The sequence below is a fragment of the Ranitomeya imitator genome, chromosome 7, assembly GCF_032444005.1.
Source record: "Ranitomeya imitator isolate aRanImi1 chromosome 7, aRanImi1.pri, whole genome shotgun sequence".
NCBI lineage: Eukaryota > Metazoa > Chordata > Amphibia > Anura > Dendrobatidae > Ranitomeya > Ranitomeya imitator.
In genome coordinates, this window is record NC_091288.1 from 184,398,954 (window position 1) to 184,424,696 (window position 25,743).

The 25,743-nt window shown below is 42.7% G+C and overlaps 1 protein-coding gene and 2 long non-coding RNA genes across 3 annotated transcripts in view; 2 read left to right on the plus strand and 1 right to left on the minus strand.

The window, feature by feature from the left end:
* Positions 1-319, minus strand: part of LOC138645804 (zinc finger protein 850-like) — an 88,303-nt gene extending 87,984 nt beyond the window's left edge. The window contains exon 1 of the mRNA XM_069735317.1: positions 220-319. The gene's annotated coding sequence lies outside the window, so the exon portion shown is untranslated. The remainder of the gene's footprint in view (positions 1-219) is intronic.
* LOC138645824 (uncharacterized) lies at positions 1-25,453 on the plus strand. The gene is made up of 2 exons (XR_011314764.1): positions 1-563; positions 24,423-25,453. It is a non-coding gene; the product is annotated as an uncharacterized lncRNA (long non-coding RNA).
* The window catches only part of LOC138645826 (uncharacterized), a 101,524-nt gene that overhangs the window by 49,926 nt on the left and 25,855 nt on the right, over positions 1-25,743 (plus strand). The window lies entirely within an intron of this gene.

Below are 25,743 nucleotides of genomic sequence, written 5' to 3' on the forward strand. Positions count from 1 at the left end.
TCTAGTGGGAGCAGCGCGGTGTGGGGGGAGATCCGGCCAGGAGGCCCGGGCACCGGCCCCAGCACGTCCCCTGTACAGCCGGGCAGGATGGTGCTGCAGCCCCGGGGAGAGCTCCGGCCTCACGCCCGCCCGCTCAGCATTATCACATCGTATGGGGACGAGAAACAGAAAACCGCCTGATCCCCGTCACCCCCAGAAGGCGCCATTCGTAAATCTCACCGTGGTGATCACCGCATAACTACAGGCGCGACATTCCGCCCCAGCACCAGACACGGGCACTGGTGACAGTAGAGGCTAAATCCAAGTCGGCTAAAGGACCTCTGCTGACGTTGTGCCCATGTGACCGGAAGGGGCGGCGCTTCTTCCTCCATAGAGCAGACATGAGGAAGCTGTGGATGTCATGGCGGGATTTCGTGCAGGATGTAGATTTTGAGTGTTTTGTGCAGGATCTGCCTCTTCCTCCATAGAGCAGACAGGAGGAAGCTGTGGATCTCATGGCGGATTTCGAGGATTTTGTGCAAGATTTGGAGTGTTTTGGGTCGTTCTCCATAGTCACAGATCAGGTAACTGGGAGTCTGCCTGGGGAGAAAGGGGTGATGTTGCATGGGGCTGCATGTGCATGCTGGACGGGGGTCTGCCTGGAGAGAAGGGGTTGATGCTTGCATGGGGCTGCATGTGCATGCTGGACGGGGGGGGAAATACTAAAACCCTATGTGACGTATTTGTCTATGCCTATGGTAGATTTTTACCTATGCCTATGGTAGATTTGGGACGGACTAAACTGCATATTGGGATGATGGGATGAGGGGATGATGGGCTGCAATACTAGACTCCACCACTAGATGGCAGCACATTTTACAAATGCAGCCCAGGAAATGACTTCTTGTAATATAGCAAGAAGGGAATATGAGTATAACTATTGTTCTGTATGGGGATTATGGGTGAAATATCACAAATACACATGCCCAGGAACATATTTCATCTACTTCTGATAGGAATATGGGTATAATTATTGTTCTGTATGGGGATTATGGGTGAAATATCACAAATACACATGCCCAGGAACATATTTCATCTACTTCTGATAGGAATATGGGTATAATTATTGTTCTGTATGGGGATTATGGGTGAAATATCACAAATACACATGCCCAGGAACATATTTCATCTACTTCTGATAGGAATATGGGTATAATTATTGTTCTGTATGGGGATTAAGGGTGAAATATCACAAATACACATGCCCAGGAACATATTTCATCTACTTCTGATAGGAATATGGGTATAATTATTGTTCTGTATGGGGATTATGGGTGAAATATCACAAATACACATGCCCAGGAACATACTTCATCTACTTCTGATAGGAATATGGGTATAACTATTGTTCTGTATGGGGATTATGGGTGAAATATCACAAATACACATGCCCAGGAACATACTTCATCTACTTCTGATAGGAATATGGGTATAATTATTGTTCTGTATGGGGATTATGGGTGAAATATCACAAATACACATGCCCAGGAACATACTTCATCTACTTCTGATAGGAATATGGGTATATCTATTGATCTGTATGAGGATTATGGGTGAAATATCACAAATACACATGCCCAGGAACATATTTCATCTACTTCTGATAGGAATATGGGTATATCTATTGTTCTGTATGGGGATTATGGGTGAAATATCACAAATACACATGCCCAGGAACATATTTCATCTACTTCTGATAGGAATATGGGTATATCTATTGATCTGTATGAGGATTATGGGTGAAATATCACAAATACACATGCCCAGGAACATACTTCATCTACTTCTGATAGGAATATGGGTATAACTATTGTTCTGTATGGGGATTAAGGGTGAAATATCACAAATACACATGCCCAGGAACATATTTCATCTACTTCTGATAGGAATATGGGTATATCTATTGATCTGTATGAGGATTATGGGTGAAATATCACAAATACACATGCCCAGGAACATACTTCATCTACTTCTGATAGGAATATGGGTATAATTATTGTTCTGTATGGGGATTATGGGTGAAATATCACAAATACACATGCCCAGGAACATATTTCATCTACTTCTGATAGGAATATGGGTATATCTATTGTTCTGTATGGGGATTATGGGTGAAATATCACAAATACACATGCCCAGGAACATATTTCATCTACTTCTGATAGGAATATGGGTATATCTATTGATCTGTATGAGGATTATGGGTGAAATATCACAAATACACATGCCCAGGAACATACTTCATCTACTTCTGATAGGAATATGGGTATATCTATTGTTCTGTATGGGGATTATGGGTGAAATATCACAAATACACATGCCCAGGAACATATTTCATCTACTTCTGATAGGAATATGGGTATAATTATTGATCTGTATAGGGATTATGGGTGAAATATCACAAATACACATGCCCAGGAACATACTTCATCTACTTCTGATAGGAATATGGGTATATCTATTGATCTGTATGGGGATTATGGGTGAAATATCACAAATACACATGCCCAGGAACATACTTCATCTACTTCTGATAGGAATATGGATATATCTATTGTTCTGTATGGGGATTATGGGTGAAATATCACAAATACACATGCTCAGGAACATATTTCATCTACTTCTGATAGGAATATGGGTAGATCTATTGATCTGTATGGGGATTATGGGTGAAATATCACAAATACACATGCCCAGGAACATACTTCATCTACTTCTGATAGGAATATGGGTATAATTATTGATCTGTATGGGGATTATGGGTGAAATATCACAAATACACATGCCCAGGAACATACTTCATCTACTTCTGCTAGGAATATGGGTATAATGGTTCTTTGTGGGTATTATAGGTGATATATCATGAATACACATGCCCAGTGTCATATTCGATCAATTCCTGGTAAGAACACGTATGTGTACAATTATTGTTTTATATGTTGATTATTGGTAAAATATGATGAAACATTTCATTAACTTCCGGTAAGAATATGGGTATATTTATTATTCTATATGGGGTTATGGTCAGAATGCTATGGATATACAGATCCTGTAACCTATTTGCATCTGACAGGATTACATGTCCATTGACTTCTCCCACCCCTGGGAGATGTGAGCCCTGGCATCATAGGTCTTTGACCCAGTGTTCCCACCTCCTTACTAGGCCGGCCATGTCATAGAGATGAGCAGTCTTGCACCATACTTCTTGCTTATATACCTATATTATTCTCAATACATTGTTCTTTATAGGATGTTGGATCTTTTGCAGGATTTTATTGGTTACTTAGGTTTGTTGACATCAATAACTTTTAATGGAGATATATAGAATTTTTTTAAAATAACTTTTAATAAAATAATAGGTTTTATCTTAACAAAAATATTTGGAAATGGAACATGTATTTTAGTGTATACTGGTCTCTAGGTTAATACGAAGGCTATCATAACAAATCCAACAAAATAGCTTTCATGGAACAATAAATGATCCTGCTTACGTTCACATGTCTGATATAGGACTCGGTATTGCTTCTTCGTCAGTAGGCAAGGCATAATTGAATCTTATGTGCCTGTTTTCCATCCAGGTTCACTTGAATGGGAATGGAAACTTTCATATTGTTCCCCGCTATACAGGGCAGATTTTTTTTTTTTTGTGTGGCTGTTTCTGTGCTGCCACTATCATGCTCTGCTGTGCTTCGGAAACCCAGGTCCAGTGCGTGGCATATTTCCTTCTACTTCTTCAAGAGAATTCTGACCTCTGCTGGAACACTCATGTGGAGGGGTGGACATCAGAGGAGGATGATGTCTGCCTGACATAGGTCACAGACATCATCCTCCCTCTCCACTGCAATAGGGATTGGCGGTGGGCAGACCTACCCACCCCTCTCCCTCTGCCCTCACTGCCTCCCTGATTGCACAGTTTAGCTGTGCCACCATCACAAAGTCCTATGTTCAGCACATTCGTTCCTGATGTACAGAACACACATCATGCCAATTCAGAGCCTTTATATACTCTTTACTGTATTTTATGGGCACTTAAATGTACATATAGGTATTCATTTATTATGGAGCTTAGGTGCCCACAAGTTTTTAAAGATATTTTTTCAAACAAAGCTGCAAAATTATTTGGCCTCTGTAAATATAATATTTCACATTGAATTACCATGGAGGTGAATAATTCTATTCATATTATTATGGGAAATTCATCAAATGTGGTACTGGGCATGACTATTTGGGATAAATATATATGTTCTTAAAACAATGATAAAATATGTTCCTGGGCATGTGTATTTGTGAAATTTCACCCATAATCCCCATACAGAACAATAATTATACCCATATTCCTATCAGAAGTAGATGAAGTATGTTCCTGGGCATGTGTATTTGTGATATTTCACCCATAATCCCCATACAGAACAATTATTATACCCATATTCCTATCAGAAGTACATGAAGTATGTTCCTGGGCATGTGTATTTGTGATATTTCACCCATAATCCCCATACAGAACAATTATTATACCCATATTCCTATCAGAAGTACATGAAGTATGTTCCTGGGCATGTGTATTTGTGATATTTCACCCATAATCCCCATACAGAACAATAATTATACCCATATTCCTATCAGAAGTAGATGAAGTATGTTCCTGGGCATGTGTATTTGTGATATTTCACCCATAATCCCCATACAGAACAATAATTATACCCATATTCCTATCAGAAGTAGATGAAGTATGTTCCTGGGCATGTGTATTTGTGATATTTCACCCATAATCCCCATACAGAACAATTATTATACCCATATTCCTATCAGAAGTACATGAAGTATGTTCCTGGGCATGTGTATTTGTGATATTTCACCCATAATCCCCATACAGAACAATTATTATACCCATATTCCTATCAGAAGTACATGAAGTATGTTCCTGGGCATGTGTATTTGTGATATTTCACCCATAATCCCCATACAGAACAATAATTATACCCATATTCCTATCAGAAGTAGATGAAATATGTTCCTGAGCATGTGTATTTGTGATATTTCACTCATAATCCCCATACAGAACAATAATTATACCCATATTCCTATCAGAAGTAGATGAAATATGTGAGCATGTGTATTTGTGATATTTCACCCATAATCCCCATACAGATCAATAATTATACCCATATTCCTATCAGAAGTAGATGAAATATGTTCCTGGGCATGTGTATTTGTGATATTTCACCCATAATCCCCATACAGAACAATAATTATACCCATATTCCTATCAGAAGTAGATGAAGTATGTTCCTGGGCATGTGTATTTGTGATATTTCACCCATAATCCTCATACAGATCAATAGATATACCCATATTCCTATCAGAAGTAGATGAAGTATGTTCCTGGGCATGTGTATTTGTGATATTTCACCCATAATCCCCATACAGAACAATAATTATACTCATATTCCTATCAGAAGTAGATGAAGTATGTTCCTGGGCATGTGTATTTGCGATATTTCACCCATAATCCCCATACAGAACAATAATTATACCCATATTCCTATCAGAAGTAGATGAAATATGTTCCTGGGCATGTGTATTTGTGATACTTCACCCATAATCCCCATACAGATCAATAGATATACCCATATTCCTATCAGAAGTAGATGAAGTATGTTCCTGGGCATGTGTATTTGTGATATTTCACCCATAATCCCCATACAGAACAATAATTATACCCATATTCCTATCAGAAGTAGATGAAATATGTTCCTGGGCATGTGTATTTGTGATATTTCACCCATAATCCCCATACAGAACAATAATTATACCCATATTCCTATCAGAAGTAGATGAAATATGTTCCTGGGCATGTGTATTTGTGGTATTTCACCCATAATCCCCATACAGAACAATAATTATACTCATATTCCTATCAGAAGTAGATGAAGTACAGTGGGGCAAAAAAGTATTTAGTCAGTCAGCAATAGTGCAAGTTCCACCACTTAAAAAGATGAGAGGCGTCTGTAATTTACATCATAGGTAGACCTCAACTATGGGAGACACACTGAGAAAAAAAAATCCAGAAAATCACATTGTCTGTTTTTTTAACATTTTATTTGCATATTATGGTGGAAAATAAGTATTTGGTCAGAAACAAAATTTCATCTCAATACTTTGTAATATATCCTTTGTTGGCAATGACAGAGGTCAAACGCTTTCTGTAAGTCTTCACAAGGTTGCCACACACTGTTGTTGGTATGTTGGCCCATTCCTCCATGCAGATCTCCTCTAGAGCAATGATGTTTTTGGCTTTTCGCTTGGCAACACGGACTTTCAACTCCCTCCAAAGGTTTTCTATAGGGTTGAGATCTGGAGACTGGCTAGGCCACTCCAGGACCTTGAAATGCTTCTTACGAAGCCACTCCTTTGTTGCCCTGGCGGTGTGCTTTGGATCATTGTCATGTTGAAAGACCCAGCCACGTTTCATCTTCAATGCCCTTGCTGATGGAAGGAGGTTTGCACTCAAAATCTCACGATACATGGCCCCATTCATTCTTTCATGTACCCGGACCAGTCGTCCTGGCCCCTTTGCAGAGAAACAGCCCCAAAGCATGATGTTTCCAGCACCATGCTTTACAGTAGGTATGGTGTTTGATGGATGCAACTCAGTATTCTTTTTCCTCCAAACATGACAAGTTGTGTTTCTACCAAACAGTTCCAGTTTGGTTTCATCAGACCATAGGACATTCTCCCAAAACTCCTCTGGATCATCCAAATGCTCTCTAGCAAACTTCAGACGGGCCCGGACATGTACTGGCTTAAGTAGTGGGACACGTCTGGCACTGCAGGATCTGAGTCCATAGTGGCGTAGTGTGTTACTTATGGTAGGCCTTGTTACATTGGTCCCAGCTCTCTGCAGTTCATTCACTAGGTCCCCCCGCGTGGTTCTGGGATTTTTGCTCATCGTTCTTGTGATCATTCTGACCCCACGGGGTGGGATTTTGCATGGAGCCCCAGATCGAGGGAGATTATCAGTGGTCTTGTATATCTTCCATTTTCTAATTATTGCTCCCACTGTTGATTTCTTCACTCCAAGCTGGTTGGCTATTGCAGATTCAGTCTTCCCAGCCTGGTGCAGGGCTACAATTTTGTTTCTGGTGTCCTTTGACAGCTCTTTGGTCTTCACCATAGTGGAGTTTGGAGTCAGACTGTTTGAGGGTGTGCACAGGTGTCTTTTTATACTGATAACAAGTTTAAACAGGTGCCATTACTACAGGTAATGAGTGGAGGAAAGAGGAGACTCTTAAAGAAGAAGTTACAGGTCTGTGAGAGCCAGAAATCTTGATTGTTTGTTTCTGACCAAATACTTATTTTCCACCATAATATGCAAATAAAATGTTAAAAAAAACAGACAATGTGATTTTCTGGATTTTTTTTTTTCTCAGTTTGTCTCCCATAGTTGAGGTCTACCTATGATGTAAATTACAGACGCCTCTCATCTTTTTAAGTGGTGGAACTTGCACTATTGCTGACTGACTAAATACTTTTTTGCCCCACTGTATGTTCCTGGGCATGTGTATTTGTGATATTTAACCCTTTTCCCCATATAGAACAATAATTATACCCATATTCCTATCAGAAGTAGATGAAATATGTTCCTGGGCATGTGTATTTGTGATATTTCACCCATAATCCCCATACAGATCAATAGATATACGCATATTCCTATCAGAAGTAGATGAAATATGTTCCTGAGCATGTGTATTTGTGATATTTAACCCTTTTCCCCATACAGATCAATAGATATACCCATATTCCTATCAGAAGTAGATGAAATATGTGAGCATGTGTATTTGTGATATTTCACCCATAATCCCCATACAGAACAATAATTATACCCATATTCCTATCAGAAGTAGATGAAATATGTTCCTGGGCATGTGTATTTGTGATATTTCACCCATAATCCCCATACAGATCAATAGATATACCCATATTCCTATCAGAAGTAGATGAAATATGTGAGCATGTGTATTTGTGATATTTCACCCATAATCCCTATACAGATCAATAATTATACCCATATTCCTATCAGAAGTAGATGAAGTATGTTCCTGAGCATGTGTATTTGTGATATTTCACCCATAATCCCCATACAGAACAATAGATATACCCATATTCCGATCAGAAGTAGATGAAGTATGTTCCTGGGCATGTGTATTTGTGATATTTCACCCATAATCCCCATACAGATCAATAGATATACCCATATTCCTATCAGAAGTAGATGAAGTATGTTCCTGGGCATGTGTATTTGTGATATTTCACCCATAATCCCCATACAGATCAATAGATATACCCATATTCCTATCAGAAGTAGATGAAATATGTGAGCATGTGTATTTGTGATATTTCACCCATAATCCCCATACAGATCAATAATTATACCCATATTCCTATCAGAAGTAGATGAAGTATGTTCCTGGGCATGTGTATTTGTGATATTTCACCCATAATCCCCATACAGAACAATAGATATACCCATATTCCTATCAGAAGTAGATAAAGTATGTTCCTGGGCATGTGTATTTGTGATATTTCACCCATAATCCCCATACAGAACAATAATTATACCCATATTCCCTTCTTGCTCTATTACAAGAAGTCATTTCCTGGGCTGCATTTGTAAAATGTGCTGCTATCTAGTGGTGGAGTCTAGTATTGCAGCCCATCATCCCCTCATCCCATCATCCCAATATGCAGTTTAGTCCGTCCCGTAGATTTTTACCTATGCCTATGGTAGATTTTTACCTATGCCTATGGTAGATTTTTACCTATGCCTATGGTAGATTTTTTTAGTCATATTTGTCTATACCAATGGTAGATTTTTTACAGTGTGCGGGAAATCCACGATTCCGCAAAATTAATGAACAAGTTTTTTTTTGCGGAAAAAAATCGCAACATTTGCACAAGTTTTGCGGATTTACATTGAAATGATTGGGAACCATATGTAAGCGTTTTTTTCACGTTTTTACTGAACGTGTGCACATAGCCTTACAACTCCCTTCTTTGTGTACCTGAACTGAGAGAGGGAGGGGGATGTTTTGAATGAGATAATATTAAGGCTAGGTTCTCATTTCGTTTTCGGGTGAGCGCTAACAGACAGCGTTGCACAGCGAAATTAACGCCTTGCAACGCGTCCGTTAGCGCTCCCATTGCCAGCAATGTTAAAGCGCGTTGCTAGCGCATGCCATTTTCGGCACGCGCTAGCGATGTGCCGTTCTTTTGTGGCGCGCCTCGGACGCTGCTTGCAGCTAGCGCTAGCGGGGACGTTTAACGCGACCCCTAAAAAGACACTGCATTAGCGCAATCCGCTAGCGCTTAGCGCTAAACGGATTGCCGTAACGCAATGAGAACCTATCCGCCTAATATTGTCTACCATGAGATAGTTTATAAACCCTCCTCTCACACATCCAGTACCCTAGCAACCACAGAATGCAGATAAGTGGACATGCTAGCTGGGGCATATCTGAAGTCAAGCTGCAACACCAGGCTCTCCCACCATCACTTTGGTAAGTATTACGAGTAACGGTTTTGAGCTCCGTTTTTTTTTATTGGAATATGTTCATATTAGTACAACAACGTTATCTTCCAAGTTTCATTAAGATCTTTTTAGGGATTCAGTCTTTATGCGCCATATTCTTCCATACCTATGCCTACAGTGTTATCACGGTTGGAAACGGAAAAACGGTTTTGAGCTCCGTTTTTTTTATTGAATTAGTTCATATTAGTACAACAACGTTATCTTCCAAGTTTCATCAGGATCTTTTTAGGGATTCAGTCTTTATGCGCCATATTCCGCCATACCTATGCCTAGTGTGTTATCACGGTTGGAAACGGAATAACGGTTTTGAGCTCTGTTTTTTTTTATTGGAATACGTTCATATTAGTACAACAACGTTATCTTCCAAGTTTCATTAGGATCTTTTTAGGGATTCAGTCTTTATGCGTCATATTCTTCCATACCTATGCCTACAGTGTTATCACGGTTGGAAACGGAAAAACGGTTTTGAGCTCCGCTTTTTTTATTGGAATATGTTCATATTAGTACAACAACGTTATCTTCCAAGTTTCATTAGGATCTTTTTAGGGATTCAGTCGTTATGCGCCATTTTCTGCCATACCTATGCCTAGTGTGTTATCACGGTTGGAAACGGAAAAACGGTTTTGAGCTCCGTTTTTTTTATTGGAATTAGTTCATATTAGTACAACAACGTTATCTTCCAAGTTTCATTAGGATCTTTTTAGGGATTCAGTCTTTATGCGCCATATTTTGCCATACCTATATCTATGGTAGTTTTTTTTTCTAAAGTTGAATTTTTTGAATCTATTTTTCCTTTCCACTTCACTCTATTTAAAAATAAATTAGCGGAGGTTAAACTTTAATTGCGTTTTCAACAAGGCAAACCCATACATTTCTATATAGTAACTTTACATTTGAAATAAACACTGAATCCCTAAAAAGATCTTGATGAAACTTTGAAAATAATTGTCATTAATATGAACTTTTTCCAGCAAGAAAAACAGAGCTTTAGGCCGGCGTCACACTCAGCTTAAGATAATACGGTCCGTATATTACGGCCGTAATACGCTGAGAAGTCCCCAAAATAGTGGTCCGTAGCTCCTCCGTAGGCAGGGTGTGTCAGCGTGTTTTGCGCATGGCATCCTGTGTATGTAATCCGTATGGCATCCATACTGCGTGTTTTTCTCGCAGGCTTGCAAAACCAACATACAAGGATATACAAGGGATCCATGTGTTAAAAAAACAAAAAAACAAAACATATATACTGTAATATATATATATATATATATATTAATATTTCATACAGCGCGAAATAGCTTTAAAGCCGGTAATTCAATTGCCGGCTTTTGCTATCTCCTTCCCAAACCCGACATGATATGAGACATACAGTAAACTATCTCATATCCCCATTTTTTTTGCATATTCCACACTACTGTTAGTGTGTATATGCAAAATTTGGGCGTTCTAGCTATTAAAGGGTTAAATGGCGGAAAAAATTGGCATGGGCTCCCACACAATTTTCTCCGCCAGAGTAGTAAAGCCAGTGACTGAGGGCAGATATTAATAGCCTGGAGAGGGTCCATGGTTATTGGCCCCCCCTGGCTAAAACCATCTGCCCCCAGCCACCCCAGAAAAGGCACATCTGGAAGATGCGCCTATTCTGGCACTTGGCCACTCTCTTCCCATTCCCATGTAGCGGTGGGATATGGGGTAATGAAGGGTTAATGTCACCTTGCTATTGTAAGGTGACATTAAGCCAAATTAATAATGGAGAGGCGTCAATTATGACACCTATCCATTATTAATCCAATACTAGTAAAGGGTTAAAAAAAAAACCCGCATTATTAAAAAGTATTTTAATGAAATAAAAGCAAAGGTTGTTGTAATATTTTATTCTACACTCAATCCATCTGAAGACCCTCGCTCTGTAACAAAGAAAAATAAAATAAACCAACAATATACATACCTTCCGAAGATCTGTAACGTCCCACGATGTAAATCCATCTGAGGGGTTAAAATATTTTACAGCCAGGAGCTCTGCTAATGCAGCGGTGCTCTTGGCTGCAAAACCCCGGGGAATGAAGGTAGAGTAGGTCAATGACCTATATTTACCTTCATTTGCAGTGAGGCGCCCTCTGCTGGTTGTTCCTTGAGAGTGGGAACTTTCCTAGAAAGCTCCCAGGCTCGAGTTCATATGAGGGCGCCCTCTGCTGGTTGTCCTCATATGAACTCGAGCCTGGGAGCTTTCTAGGAAAGTTTCCACGCTCGAGGAACAACCAGCAGAGGGCACCTCACCGCAAATGAAGGTAAATATACAGTGCCTACAAGTAGTATTCAACCCCCTGCAGATTAAGCAGGTTTACACATTTGGAATTAACTTGGCATTGTGACATTTGGACTGTAGATCAGCCTGGAAGTGTGAAATGCACTGCAGCAAAAAAGAATGTTATTTCTTTGTTTATTTTTTTTTTAAATTGTGAAAAGTCTTTTCAGAGGGTCATTTATTATTCAACCCCTCAACCCACCAGAATTCTGTTTGGTTCCCCTAAAGTATTAAGAAGTAGTTCAGGCACAAAGAACAATGAGCTTCACATGTTTGGATTAATTATCTCTTTTTCCAGCCTTTTCTGACTATTTAAGACCCTCCCCAAACTTGTGAACAGCACTCATACATGGTCAACATGGGAAAGACAAAGGATAATTCCAAGGCCATCAGAGACAAGATCGTGGAGGGTCACAAGGCTGGCAAGGGGTACAAAACCCTTTCCAAGGAGTTGGACCTACCTGTCTCCACTGTTGGGAGCATCATCCGGAAGTGGAAGGCTTATGGAACTACTGTTAGCCTTCCACGGCCTGGACAGCCTTTGAAAGTTTCCTCCCGTGCCGAGGCCAGGCTTGTCCGAAGAGTCAAGGCTAACCCAAGGACAACAAGGAAGGAGCTCCGGGAAGATCTCATGGCAGTGGGGACATTGGTTTCAGTCAATACCATAAGTAACGTACTCCACCGCATTGGTCTCCGTTCCAGACGAGCCCGTAAGGTACCTTTACTTTCAAAGCGTCATGTCAAGGCTCGTCTACAGTTTGCTCATGATCACTTGGAGGACTCAGACTGACTGGTTCAAGGTTCTCTGGTCTGATGAGACCAAGATCGAGATCTTTGGTGCCAACCACACACGTGATGTTTGGAGACAGGATGGCACTGCATACGACCCCAAGAATACCATCCCTACAGTCAAGCATGGTGGTGGCAGCATCATGCTGTGGGGCTGTTTCTCAGCCAAGGGGCCTGGCCATCTGGTCTGCATCCATGGGAAGATGGATAGCACAGCCTACCTGGAGATTTTGGCCAAGAACCTCCACTCCTCCATCAAGGATCTTAAGATGGGTCGTCATTTCATCTTCCAACAAGACAACGACTGTTGTGAATTCTGTGGCAGAGCTCCCTCCTGTGGTCACAAGTGGTACTTCTGCTGATTCTCTCTGTGAGCTTCCGTTGGTGGAGGGAAGTGGTACTGCGGCTTCTGAGTTTCCTCCCTCAGGTGATGTGGTGAGGTCGTTAGGTGCTGCTCTACTTAACTCCACCTAGTGCTTTGATCCTGGCTTCCTGTCAATGTTCCAGTATTGGACTTGTTTTCCTCCTGGATCGTTCCTGTGGCCTGCTGCTCTGCATAGCTAAGTTTTCCTTTGCTATTTTGTTTGTTTTTTTTTCTGTCCAGCTTTTCTATTTGTTTGCTGGAAGCTCTGGGACGCAGAGGGTGTACCTCCGTGCCGTTAGTTCGGTACGGAGGGTCTTTTTGCCCCCTTTGCGTGGTTTTTAGGGTTTTGTGTTGACCGCAAAGTTACCTTTCCTATCCTCGCTCTGTTCAGAAAGTCGGGCCTCACTTTGCTAAATCTATTTCATCTCTACGTTTGTCTTTTCATCTTAACTCAGTCATTATATGTGGGGGGCTGCCTTTTCCTTTTCTGGTATTTCTCTGAGGCAAGGTAGGCTTATTTTCTATCTTCAGGCCAGCTAGTTTCTCAGGCTGTGCCGAGTTGCATAGGGAGCGTTAGGCGCAATCCACGGCTGCCTCTAGTGTTTGTTGGAGAGGTGTTATGGCTGGCAATCAGGCAACACAGCGTGCAGTAATCAGCGCACATACAGAGATCTGGCAATAACCAAAAACAATAGGACGAGCTCTGAGACGTGGAATCTCTGTAGACTGCAGTACCTGATCTATCCTCACACAACTGGAAGCAGCAGTGGATTGCGCCTATCACTACCTATGCAACTCGGCACTGCCTGAGGAGCTGACTAGCCTGAAGATAGAAATACAAGCCTGACTTACCTCAGAGAAATACCCCAAAGGAATAGGCAGCCCCCACATATAATGACTGTTAGCAAGATGAAAAGACAAACGTAGGAATGAAATAGATTCAGCAAAGTGAGGCCCGATATTCTAGACAGAGCGAGGATAGCAAAGAGAACTATGCAGTCTACAAAAAACCCTAAAACGAAAACCACGCAAAGGGGCAAAAAGACCCACCGTGCCGAACTAACAGCACGGCGGTGCACCCCTCTGCTTCTCAGAGCTTCCAGCAAAAGTTAATAGCAAGCTGGACAGAAAAAACAGAAAACAAACTAGAAGCACTTATCTAGCAGAGCAGCAGGCCCAAGGAAAGATGCAGTAGCTCAGATCCAACACTGGAACATTGACAAGGAGCAAGGAAGACAGACTCAGGTGGAGCTAAATAGCAAGGCAGCCAACGAGCTCACCAAAACACCTGAGGGAGGAAGCCCAGAGACTGCAATACCACTTGTGACCACAGAAGTGAACTCAGCCACAGAATTCACAACAGTACCCCCCCCTTGAGGAGGGGTCACCGAACCCTCACCAGAACCCCCAGGCCGACCAGGATGAGCCACATGAAAGGCACGAACAAGATCTGGGGCATGGACATCAGAGGCAAAAACCCAGGAATTATCTTCCTGAGCATAACCCTTCCATTTGACCAGATACTGGAGTTTCCGTCTAGAGACACGAGAATCCAAAATCTTCTCCACAATATACTCCAATTCCCCCTCCACCAAAACAGGGGCAGGAGGCTCCACAGATGGAACCATAGGTGCCACGTATCTCCTCAACAACGACCTATGGAATACATTATGTATGGAAAAGGAGTCTGGGAGGGTCAGACGAAAAGACACCGGATTGAGAATCTCAGAAATCCTATACGGACCAATAAAACGAGGTTTAAATTTAGGAGAGGAAACCTTCATAGGTATATGACGAGAAGATAACCAAACCAGATCCCCAACACGAAGTCGGGGTCCCACACGGCGTCTGCGATTAGCGAAAAGCTGAGCCTTCTCCTGGGACAAGGTCAAATTGTCCACTACCTGAGTCCAGATCTGCTGCAACCTGTCCACCACATAATCCACACCAGGACAGTCCGAAGACTCAACCTGTCCTGAAGAGAAACGAGGATGGAACCCAGAATTGCAGAAAAATGGAGAGACCAAGGTAGCCGAGCTGGCCCGATTATTAAGGGCGAACTCAGCCAACGGCAAAAATGACACCCAATCATCCTGGTCAGCGGAAACAAAACATCTCAGATATGTTTCCAAGGTCTGATTGGTTCGTTCGGTCTGGCCATTAGTCTGAGGATGGAAGGCCGAGGAAAAAGATAGGTCAATGCCCATCCTACCACAAAAGGCTCGCCAGAACCTCGAGACAAACTGGGAACCTCTGTCAGAAACAATATTCTCAGGAATGCCATGTAAACGAACCACATGCTGGAAGAACAAAGGCACCAAATCAGAGGAGGAAGGCAATTTAACCAAGGGCACCAGATGGACCATTTTAGAAAAGCGATCACAGACCACCCAAATGACAGACATCTTTTGAGAAACGGGAAGGTCAGAAATGAAATCCATCGAAATATGTGTCCAAGGCCTCTTCGGGACCGGCAAGGGCAAAAGCAACCCACTGGCACGTGAACAGCAGGGCTTAGCCCTAGCACAAATTCCACAGGACTGCACAAAAGCACGCACATCCCGTGACAGAGATGGCCACCAGAAGGATCTAGCAACCAACTCCCTGGTACCAAAGATTCCTGGATGACCGGCCAGCACCGAACAATGAAGTTCAGAGATAACTTTACTAGTCCACCTATCAGGGACGAACAGTTTCTCGGCCGGACAACGATCAGGTTTATTAGCCTGAAATTTCTGCAACACTCTCCGCAAATCAGGGGAGATGGCAGACACAATGACTCCTTCCTTGAGGATACTCGCCGGCTCAGATAACCCCGGAGAGTCGGGCACAAAACTCCTAGACAGAGCATCCGCCTTCACATTTTTAGAGCCCGGAAGGTATGAAATCACAAAATCAAAACGAGCAAAAAATAACGACCAACGGGCCTGTCTAGGATTCAAGCGCTTGGCAGACTCAAGATAAGTAAGGTTCTTATGATCAGTCAAAACCACCACGCGATGCTTAGCACCCTCAAGCCAATGACGCCACTCCTCGAATGCCCACTTCATGGCCAGCAACTCTCGGTTGCCCACATCATAATTACGCTCAGCAGCAGAAAATTTCCTGGAAAAGAAAGCACATGGTTTGAACACTGAGCAACCAGAACCTCTCTGTGACAAAACCGCCCCTGCACCAATCTCAGAAGCATCAACCTCGACCTGGAACGGAAGAGAAACATCAGGTTGACACAACACAGGGGCACAGCAAAAACGACGCTTCAACTCCTGAAAAGCTTCCACGGCAGCAGAAGACCAATTAACCAAATCAGCACCCTTCTTGGTCAAATCGGTCAATGGTCTGGCAATGCTAGAAAAATTACAGATGAAGCGACGATAAAAATTAGCAAAGCCCAGGAATTTCTGCAAACTTTTTAGAGATGTCGGCTGAGTCCAATCCTGGATGGCCTGAACCTTAACCGGATCCATCTCGATAGTAGAAGGGGAAAAGATGAACCCCAAAAATGAAACTTTCTGCACACCGAAGAGACACTTTGATCCCTTCACGAACAAGGAATTAGCACGCAGTACCTGGAAAACCATTCTGACTTGCTTCACATGAGACTCCCAATCATCTGAGAAGATCAAAATGTCATCCAAGTAAACAATCAAGAATTTATCCAGATACTCACGGAAAATGTCATGCATAAAAGACTGAAAAACAGATGGAGCATTGGCCAGTCCGAACGGCATCACCATGTACTCCCTGACAACCCCAGCTGGTTACCGACATAGAGTTCCAATCCAATACTGGATTATGGGTTTGTAGCCATGGCAACCCCAACACGACCACATCATGCAAATTATGCAGTACCAAAAAGCGAATAACTTCCTGATGTGCAGGAGCCATGCACATGGTCAGCTGGGCCCAGTACTGAGGCTTATTCTTGGCCAGAGGTGTAGCATCAATTCCTCTCAACGGAATAGGACACCGCAAAGGCTCCAAGAAAAATCCACAACGTTTAGCATAATCCAAATCCATCAGATTCAGGGCAGCGCCTGAATCCACAAACGCCATGACAGAATATGATGACAAAGAGCACATTAAGGTAATGGACAAAAGGAATTTGGACTGTACAGTACCAATAACGGCAGAGCTATCGAACCGCCTAGTGCGTTTAGGACAATTAGAAATAGCATGAGTAGAATCACCACAATAGAAACACAGTCTGTTCAGACGTCTGTGTTCGTGCCGTTCTACTTTAGTCATAGTCCTGTCGCACTGCATAGGCTCAGGCTTACTCTCAGACAATACCGCCAGATGGTGCACAGATTTACGCTCGCGCAAGCGACGACCGATCTGAATGGCCAAGGACATAGACTCATTCAAACCAGCAGGCATAGGAAATCCCACCATTACATCCTTAAGAGCTTCAGAGAGACCCTTTCTGAACAAAGCCGCTAGTGCAGATTCATTCCACAGAGTGAGTACTGACCATTTTCTAAATTTCTGACAATATACTTCTACATCATCCTGACCCTGGCATAAAGCCAGCAGATTTTTCTCAGCTTGATCCACTGAATTAGGCTCATCGTAAAGCAATCCCAGCGCCTGGAAAAATGCATCAATATTACTCAATGCAGAATCTCCTGGTGCAAGAGAAAACGCCCAGTCCTGTGGGTCGCCGCGCAAAAAAGAAATAATAATCAAAACCTGTTGAATAGGATTACCAGAAGAATGAGGTTTCAAGGCCAAAAATAGCTTACAATTATTTCTGAAGCTCAGGAACTTAGTTCTGTCACCAAAAAACAAATCAGGAATCGGAATTCTTGGTTCTAGCATCGATTTCTGATCAATAGTATCTTGAATCTTTTGTACATTTACAACGAGATTATCCATTGAGGAGCACAGAGCCTGAATATCCATGTCCACAGCTGTGTCCTGAAGCACTCTAATGTCTAGGGGAAAAAAAAGACTGAAGACAGAGCTAAGAAAAAAAAATGATGTCAGGATTTCTTTTTTCCCTCTATTGGAAATCATTGAATGGCTCCTTGTACTGTTATGGCTGGCAATCAGGCAACACAGCGTGCAGTAATCAGCGCACATACAGAGATCTGGCAATAACCAAAAACAATAGGACGAGCTCTGAGACGTGGAATCTCTGTAGACTGCAGTACCTGATCTATCCTCACACAACTGGAAGCAGCAGTGGATTGCGCCTATCACTACCTATGCAACTCGGCACTGCCTGAGGAGCTGACTAGCCTGAAGATAGAAATACAAGCCTGACTTACCTCAGAGAAATACCCCAAAGGAATAGGCAGCCCCCACATATAATGACTGTTAGCAAGATGAAAAGACAAACGTAGGAATGAAATAGATTCAGCAAAGTGAGGCCCGATATTCTAGACAGAGCGAGGATAGCAAAGAGAACTATGCAGTCTACAAAAAACCCTAAAACGAAAACCACGCAAAGGGGCAAAAAGACCCACCGTGCCGAACTAACAGCACGGCGGTGCACCCCTCTGCTTCTCAGAGCTTCCAGCAAAAGTTAATAGCAAGCTGGACAGAAAAAACAGAAAACAAACTAGAAGCACTTATCTAGCAGAGCAGCAGGCCCAAGGAAAGATGCAGTAGCTCAGATCCAACACTGGAACATTGACAAGGAGCAAGGAAGACAGACTCAGGTGGAGCTAAATAGCAAGGCAGCCAACGAGCTCACCAAAACACCTGAGGGAGGAAGCCCAGAGACTGCAATACCACTTGTGACCACAGAAGTGAACTCAGCCACAGAATTCACAACAGAGAGGATCAGGGATTGCGGTCAACAGAGTTCCCACGTCTCAGAGCTCGTTCTATGTTTTTGGGTTATTGTCAGATCACTGTATGTGCTCTGACCTCTATGTCCACTGTGGTACTGAATTGCCTAGTCATAACAAACGACCCAAAGCACACAGCCTGGTTCAAGAGGCAAAAAATCAAGGTGTTGCAGTGGCCTAGTCAGTCTCCTGACCTTAACCCAATTGAAAACTTGTGGAAGGAGCTTAAGATTAAAGTCCACATGAGACACCCAAAGAACCTAGATAACTTGGAGAAGATCTGCATGGAGGAGTGGGCCAAGATAACTCCAGAGACCTGTGCCGGCCTGATCAGGTCTTATAAAAGACGATTATTAGCTGTAATTGCAAACAAAGGTTATTCCACAAAATATTAAACCTAGGGGTTGAATAATAATTGACCCACACTTTTTTATGTTTAAAATTTATAAAAATTTAACTGAGCAACAAAACTTTTTGGTTTGTAAGATTTATGCATCTGTTAATAAATCCTGCTCTTGTTTGAAGTTTGAAGGCTCTAACTTATTTGCATCTTATTAAACCTGCTAAATCTGCAGGGGGTTGAATACTACTTGTAGGCACTGTAGGTCATTGACCTACTTTACCTTAATTCCCCGGGGTTTTGCAGCCAAGATCACCGCTGCATTAGCAGAGCTCCTGGCTGTAAAATATTTTAACCCCTTCAGATGGATTTACATTGTGGGACGTTACAGATCTTCGGAAGGTATGTATATTGTTGGTTTATTTTATTTTTCTTTGTTACAGAGCGAGGGTCTTCAGATGGATTGAGTGTAGAATAAAATATTACAACAACCTTTGTTTTTATTTCATTAAAATACTTTTTAATAATGCGGGTTTTTTTTTAACCCTTTACAAGTATTGGATTAATAATGGATAGGTGTCATAATTGACGCCTCTCCATTATTAATTTGGCTTAATGTCACCTTACAATAGCAAGGTGACATTAACCCTTCATTACCCCATATCCCACCGCTACATGGGAATGGGAAGAGAGTGGCCAAGTGCCAGAATAGGCGCATCTTCCAGATGTGCCTTTTCTGGGGTGGCTGGGGGCAGATGGTTTTAGCCAGGGGGGGCCAATAACCATGGACCCTCTCCAGGCTATTAATATCTGCCCTCAGTCACTGGCTTTACTACTCTGGCGGAGAAAATTGTGTGGGAGCCCATGCCAATTTTTTCCGCCATTTAACCCTTTAATAGCTAGAACGCCCAAATTTTGCATATACACACTAACAGTAGTGTGGAATATGCAAAAAAAATGGGGATATGAGATAGTTTACTGTATGTCTCATATCATGTCGGGTTTGGGAAGGAGATAGCAAAAGCCGGCAATTGAATTACCGGCTTTAAAGCTATCTCGCGCTGTATGAAATATTAATATATATATATATATATATATATATATATATATATATATATATATATATATATATATATATATATATATATATATATATATATATATATATATATATATATATATATATATATATATTACAGTATATATGTTTTGTTTTTTTGTTTTTTTAACACATGGATCCCTTGTATATCCTTGTATGTTGGTTTTGCAAGCCTGCGAGAAAAACACGCAGTATGGATGCCATACGGATTACATACAGAGGATGCCATGCGCAAAACACGCTGACACACCCTGCCTACGGAGGAGCTACGGACCACTATTTTGGGGACTTTTCAGCGTATTACGGCCGTAATATACGGACCGTATTATCTTAAGCTGAGTGTGACGCCGGCCTAAAGCTCTGTTTTTCTTGCTGGAAAAAGTTCATATTAATGACAATTATTTTCAAAGTTTCATCAAGATCTTCTTAGGGATTCAGTGTTTATTTCAAATGTAAAGTTACTATATAGAAATGTATGGGTTTGCCTTGTTGAAAACGCAATTAAAGTTTAACCTCCGCTAATTTATTTTTAAATAGAGTGAAGTGGAAAGGAAAAATAGATTCAAAAAATTCAACTTTAGAAAAAAAAACTACCATAGATATAGGTATGGCAGAATATGGCGCATAGAGACTGAATCCCTAAAAAGATCCTAATGAAACTTGGAAGATAACGTTGTTGTACTAATATGAACTAATTCCAATAAAAAAAACGGAGCTCAAAACCGTTTTTCCGTTTCCAACCATGATAACACTGTAGGCATAGGTATGGCAGAAAATGGCGCATAACGACTGAATCCCTAAAAAGATCTTAATGAAACTTGGAAGATAACGTTGTTGTACTAATATGAACATATTCCAATAAAAAAAACGGAGCTCAAAACCGTTTTTCCGTTTCCAACCATAACACACTAGGCATAGGTATGGCAGAAAATGGCGCATAACGACTGAATCCCTAAAAAGATCCTAATGAAACTTGGAAGATAACGTTGTTGTACTAATATGAACATATTCCAATAAAAAAAAAAAAAAAATCAAAACCGTTTTTCCGTTTCCAAAAAATTTGACCCCTACATTCTTGTATTGCAACTTTATGTCAAATAAATACATATATAAATAAATTGGTTACTCTGCTTCAAATGGAGTGAAGTGGAAAGGAAAACTAAATTAAGAAAATGAAACGGTAAAAAAAAAATCTAAAATAGGCAGAGGTGTAGATGAATACAACTAAAATATCTACCATAGGCATAGGTAAATTTGCCACATAGGGTTTTAGTATGCACCTGGAGGGGGTCTGCCTGGGGAGAAGGGGGTGATGTTTGCATGGGGCTGCATGTGAATGCAGGACGGGGGGGTCTGCCTGGGGAGAAAGGGGTGATGCTTGCGTGGGGCTGCATGTGCATGGGACTGCATGTGCATGCTGGAGGGGGGTCTGCCTGGGGAGAAGGGGTGGTGATGTTTGCATGGGGCTGCATGTGCATGCTGGAGGGGGTCTGCCTTGGGGGAAGTGAGTGATGTTGCTTGCATGGGGCTGCATGTGCATGCTGGAGGGGGGCTTGCATGGGGCTGCATGTGCATGCTGGAGGGGTCTGCCTGGGGAGAAGGGGGTGATGCTTGCATGGGGCTGCACGTGCATGCAGCACGGGGGGGTCTGCCTGGGGAGATAGGGGTGATGCTTGCATGGGGCTGCATGTGCATGGGACTGCATGTGCATGCTGGACGGGGGGTCTTCCTGGGGAGAAGGGGGTAATGTTGCTTGCATGGCGCTACATGTGTATAGTGGAGGGGGGTCTGCCTGGAGAGAAGGGGGTGATGCTTTCATGGGGCTGCATGTGCATGCTGGAGGGGGGTCTGCCTGGGGAGAAGGGGTGGTGATGTTTGCATGGGGCTGCATGTGCATACTGGAGGGGGTCTGCCTTGGGGGAAGTGAGTGATGTTGCTTGCATGGGGCTGCATGTGCATGCTGGAGGGGGTCTGCCTGGGGAGAAGGGGGTGATGTTTGCGTAGGACTGCACGCTGGAGGGGCCTGCCTGGGGACAGGGGTGATGCTTGCATAGGACTGCACGCTGGAGGGGCCTGCCTGGGGACAGGGGTGATGCTTGCATGGGACTGTGTGCTGGAGGGGCCTGCCTGGGGAAGGGGGTGATGTTGCTTGCCTGGGACTGCGTGCTGGAGGGGCCTGCCTGGGGAAGGGAGACTGCATGCTGGGGGTCTCTGTTGGAAGGGGGTCATGTTCCTTGCGAGCGGGGCTGGGTGTCTGTTGGGAAGGGGGGCAGCGTGCTGGGGGTCTCTGGGGAAGAGAGGCTGTGTGCTGGAGTCTCTGTTGGGAAGGGGGTCATGTTGCATGCGTGGGGGATCTGTGTGCAGGGGGGTCTACCTGCTGAGTGGGGCTGATGTTATTTGCATGGGTCTGCATGGTGTGGGGGGCTGTTGTCACATACTGTGCAGGTCAGTGTGTGATGTCACTTGCGGTGGGGGGGGGTGTAGGGAAGAATAGTGCTACGTGTGAGGGGGCGAACAGGGGAGGGGATGAATGATGATGGAGATCTGAGGGATTGATATTACTTAACATGAGAATCTCTGCCTGATGGTGAGTCGGTCCTGTTGTGTTTTTTTTTTTTTTTTTTAAATAAAACTTTCTCATTAATATTATTGGGCGCACATGACGTCAGGATGATGACTGACCTATGACCTCTGGGAGCAAAACTGCGTGATGTCTCCAGATCCCGGGCTTTATTCTCTCCTCGCACGCTATTCTGTTCAGTATTAAATAAAAGCTCACCGACACAAAAAGAGGACTTACAAATCCTCCAAAAAATTAAAAAAAAAAAAAAAATCACAGCAAAAAGCAGAGATGTTTTACCTGCTGAAGCCTCCAACTGAATGCACCAGCAGGGCGCAGCGGACCTGATGAATGATGGCAAACACACAGGTGCAAAAAATACCGATGAAACAACCACTTTCAATCCAGTGTTGGCTGTTTGGCATTAGTGCACAAAAAGATAAGAGATACTAGTCTGTATATGGCATAATTCACACACGCAATGCAAGGCATCTGGTTTGCAACCTATTAGTAACGCACATACAGGCGGGCTGCCCAGTGCTACAAAATGCATGCTGTGTGAACAGAGGCCAATAGTTTACAGAGCCATCATGGTCCGACTGCGCCCTGCAAGATAAAGTGCAAAAAGAAAACCACATATCGATGTATGTAAGGTATTAGTTTATATTGGGGCCTCAATACGTAAGCTGGCAACCCACGTCACGGGTCCTTACAATTTGCCAGTCCTAACGCTAAACATTGAATAAAAGCTCACCGACACAAAAAGAGGACTTACAAATCCTCCAAAAAATTTAAAAAAAAATCACAGCAAAAAGCAGAGATGTTTTACCTGCTGAAGCCTCCAACTGAATGCACCAGCAGGGCGCAGCGGACCTGATGAATGATGGCAAACACACAGGTGCAAAAAATACCGATGAAACAACCACTTTCAATCCAGTGTTGGCTGTTTGGCATTAGTGCACAAAAAGATAAGATAATGTTTAGCGTTAGGACTGGCAAATTGTAAGGACCCGTGACGTGGGTTGCCAGCTTACGTATTGAGGCCCCAATATAAACTAATACCTTACATACATCGATATGTGGTTTTCTTTTTGCACTTTATCTTGCAGGGCGCAGTCGGACCATGATGGCTCTGTAAACTATTGGCCTCTGTTCACACAGCATGCATTTTGTAGCACTGGGCAGCCCGCCTGTATGTGCGTTACTAATAGGTTGCAAACCAGATGCCTTGCATTGCGTGTGTGAATTATGCCATATACAGACTAGTATCTCTTATCTTTTTGTGCACTAATGCCAAACAGCCAACACTGGATTGAAAGTGGTTGTTTCATCGGTATTTTTTGCACCTGTGTGTTTGCCATCATTCATCAGGTCCGCTGCGCCCTGCTGGTGCATTCAGTTGGAGGCTTCAGCAGGTAAAACATCTCTGCTTTTTGCTGTGATTTTTTTTTTTTTTTTTTTTCTGTTCAGTATTAGCCTGGTGGCCACTGGTGTCAGCCACTACTTGAGTTTTCTGCATGATTTTTTTCTGTTTTATTCTAGGTATTGTGGCTTTTCCCCATCCTGTGTCCCCCAGAGCAGTGACCTCCCTGCAGATGTCATTTCATCACTGGACTTCTCTTCACCAAGTGGAATGCTTGTGCCCCCACAATCCATGCGAGGACCCAAAGTGATGGCACTGTGGGTGTCTGATAATGTCAGATAGATGAGTATATTTCCTACAAAAAAAACCCAAGAAAGCAAAACCTCCCTCTGCCTCCCCGGCCCCGTCGGGCCCCTCTGCCTCCCCGACCCCGTCGGGCCCCTCTGCCTCGTCGGTCCCCTCTGCCTCCCCCCAAAATTCAAGTTGAGCTAAGCCCACCAGCATCAGGGGCTTATCTACAGCCTTCTGTAATGCTGTTGCTGTAGATAAGCCCCCGATGTATCCTAAAAGATGAGAAAGAGGTTACATTATACTCACGCAGGCAGTCCGATCTGATGGGCGTCGCAGTCCGGTCCGGGGCCTCCTATTTTGATAGGATGACGTCCTCTTCTTGTCTTCACGCTGCGGTGCGCAGGCGCCGGAAAAGGTCAGAGAGGCCTGGGGCCTGCGCACTGCAGTACTTTGTGCTGGAGCCACAGTGTGAAGACAAGAAGAGGACGTCATCTGATGAAGATGTGAGGCGCTGGACCGGACCGCGATGCCCATCAGACAGGATCGGGACTGTCCCTGGGTGAGTATAATCTAACCTCTTTTTCTCATTTGTTTAGGATACATCGGGGGCTTATCTACAGCATTACAGAATGCATTACAGAATGCTGTAGATAAGCCCCTGATGCTGGTGGGCTTAGCTCACCCTTGATTTTGGGGGTGACAGGTTCCCTTTAAGCACCACAATACAATTTTTGCAGCTAAAGCACAGGGGATTTTGGTACAAAATGTGTTTTGCTTTTTTGTCATTAGTCTGTCTTTAATGTTTAATTTATTGTTTTGATTTCTTAAACTCTTTATTATTCATTTGTATGTATGCATATATTTATATATCTTTTTTATTTCTAACTATTTGACTTGTAATAAACTTGTTTGACAGCTATGAGTTGAATTTTAATTTCTATAATTCTTAAGCGCGGGGTGATATTAGTGGAGGGTAACGCAGTTGGATCTGTATCAGGCTGAGTTTACACATTGCAGGTTATTGGGGAAACGATCTGTAGGGACGTCCTCACCAGTAGACCGGACCCGCACTTCCATGTAGCCCATACAGCCGGACTAGCTGTATGTTGTTTTTTTTTTTTGTTTTTTTTAAAGTCCATAATTGTTTTTTCTTTAAAATACATAAGCTGGTTTTCTATGAGGGTTTCACTGCTGCTGCCACCACTGATG